Here is a 2,500-nt window from a genome sequence, read left to right as displayed (position 1 = left end):
GTTGTGCCTTAACGTAACCCACGTTGTGCCTTAACGTAACCCACGTTGTGCCTTAACGTAACCCACGTTGTGCCTTAACCTAACCCACGTTGTGCCTTAACCTAACCCACGTTGTGCCTTAACCTAACCCACGTTGTGCCTTAACCTAACCCACGTTGTGCCTTAACGTAACCCACGTTGTGCCTTAACGTAACCCACGTTGTGCCTTAACGTAACCCACGTTGTGCCTTAACGTAACCCACGTTGTGCCTTAATGTAACCCACGTTGTGCCTTAACGTAACCCACGTTGTGCCTTAACGTAACCCACGTTGTGCCTTAACCTAACCCACGTTGTGCCTTAACCTAACCCACGTTGTGCCTTAACCTAACCCACGTTGTGCCTTAACCTAACCCACGTTGTGCCTTAACCTAACCCACGTTGTGCCTTAACCTAACCCACGTTGTGCCTTAACCTAACCCACGTTGTGCCTTAACCTAACCCACGTTGTGCCTTAACCTAACCCACGTTGTGCCTTAACCTAACCCACGTTGTGCCTTAACCTAACCCACGTTGTGCCTTAACCTAACCCACGTTCTGCCTTAACCTAACCCACGTTGTGCCTTAACCTAACCCACGTTGTGCCTTAACCTGCTCTGTAATTGGCATATGACACGTTACATTAATCTAGTGTTGTCTAACCACAACCCTCTGAATATAGTTCGCTACTCGCACCGCCCACCCTCTTGTGTGTCGTTTCATGTTGAACACTTCGCAAGTGTTGCTTACTTTTTACATGCTCCCGCTGTACACTGTAATGTGGACAACTGCAGGATGTACATCGCCCCCCCCCCCTCCACCCTGCCTTCGCACGCTGGTCGTTCAGGTGCTTGCGTGTTCAATGCCCTTCGCAGCTGTTCACTGGCATTCGCATGTCGAAGCGCTCAGTCTACGTCGTGGTACGGCCTGTGTCCACTGTCCGCTGATATCGTAAGCTTAATCCTCACATTGTACTGCACATAGGTCCGTATGTACTGAATGATACGCTGTGGCACATGTGTGACCGTACGACTGCGCCCAACAACAGCGAACCATACGGTCCAAATGTTGTGCACTCAGCCACGTGCCGTCTCCCCATAACAGCTACATTGCAGTGTGGTACGCCATAGAGACGTGTGGGAGTAACGGACGCCCTGGATGGCGATCAGCATGAGCCGTCTGTTGATGTAGTGGCGCGTGTATTCAAACGTAGTCGTCTCTTCTCACACAGTGTGATAGCATGGTGCACCGCGTTCCACATCTGCGACATGGTACAGATGCTGGTTGACAGTCGGTCTCGTAATGGACATCGCATACGTAGGGGGCCACCTCCCACGTGTTCTCTAGTCGTGCACATTTTGTTGCGTGTATGTGGGCAGACGTAGTGTGTCGTGACACCTAACAGACAGGTATGCAATAATCGTTGCATTTGCAAACTGGGATGGACGTCTACGTTTGCTGGTGACGTGACGCAACGCAAATGAACAACTGGTAAACCCATTGTGGTGCGGTTGTTGTTGCTGGAGGTAAATCAGTAAGGGCAAATCTGTGTGTGAAGCGATACGCGGCGGTGGCTGGGTGGGACCGTCCCCGGCCGGTGAGGGGGGGCCGCCCGGCGTGCTGGCCGCGCGGTGCGTGGGCGCACGCGCTACAGCCGGCTGGTGGGGGCGCCCAGTGGCAGGCGCGCCGGCCGACGGACGCGGCAGGCGGCGCAGCTGCGCGCCGGGGCACCCTGCGCGCGGCGCCGGGCGGCCAAAGTGGGTCCTCGCGGGCCCGGTGCGAAGCGCGGTGGACATCTGCAGTGTGCTGGTCCGACTGAGGACTGTGTGCGTTGAGGATGCGCCGCCGCCCGGCACTCGGCGCCGCGACGCCGTCTGCTGCTCGGTCGCCCCAGCGGTTCTCGCTGGTGGTTTGTATCGCAGTTGTGCAGACGTGTTGGCACGTGCGCTGTGCTGGGAGAGTTCGCTTCGGCACCCACGTGGGGCCTTTGCCCTTCTGTGGCGCTGGCGTTGGAGCTGCCGGTCACCGTAGGTGGCGCGTGTTGTCTCCCGCCGGCAATGCCACGACAGCACGCTCCCGGGCCTCTGTCGGCAGCGGCAAGCTCAGTTGGGAGCACGGGTGGTCGCACCTAAAGCGTCTACTCGCCTAACTCCGGGCGATTGCGCCTCTCTCGAACCCGACCAAGTACTTAGGACGGCGCTGCGCGCCGCCGGGACCTGAGAGGGTTTCGAGGTGTATTGTGCAGGGGAGCTCAGCCTCCTCCTGTTTGCAGAATAATTGAGCGGACGCTTGCGTGTTCGCGCGGGCCCCTGGGACACACTCCCGGGCGGCCGGCTGCTCAGCTCTAGTTGACGCAGCTCCCTGGTTGATCCTGCCAGTAGTCATATGCTTGTCTCAAAGATTAAGCCATGCATGTCTCAGTACAAGCCGCATTAAGGTGAAACCGCGAATGGCTCATTAAATCAGTTATGGTTCCTTAGATC

At 56.9% G+C, this 2,500-nt stretch overlaps 1 non-coding gene across 1 annotated transcript in view; it reads left to right on the top strand.

The window, feature by feature from the left end:
* Positions 1 to 2,375: 2,375 nt before the first annotated feature.
* The window catches only part of LOC126111403 (small subunit ribosomal RNA), a 1,909-nt gene continuing 1,784 nt past the window's right edge, over positions 2,376 to 2,500 (top strand). The window contains exon 1 of the ribosomal RNA XR_007524138.1: positions 2,376 to 2,500. This exon is cut by the window's right edge and continues 1,784 nt beyond it. This is a non-coding gene — a ribosomal RNA (small subunit ribosomal RNA).

The sequence above is a fragment of the Schistocerca cancellata genome, unplaced genomic scaffold (assembly GCF_023864275.1).
Source record: "Schistocerca cancellata isolate TAMUIC-IGC-003103 unplaced genomic scaffold, iqSchCanc2.1 HiC_scaffold_67, whole genome shotgun sequence".
Classification (NCBI taxonomy): domain Eukaryota; kingdom Metazoa; phylum Arthropoda; class Insecta; order Orthoptera; family Acrididae; genus Schistocerca; species Schistocerca cancellata.
This window is presented reverse-complemented; position numbering and strand designations above follow the sequence as displayed.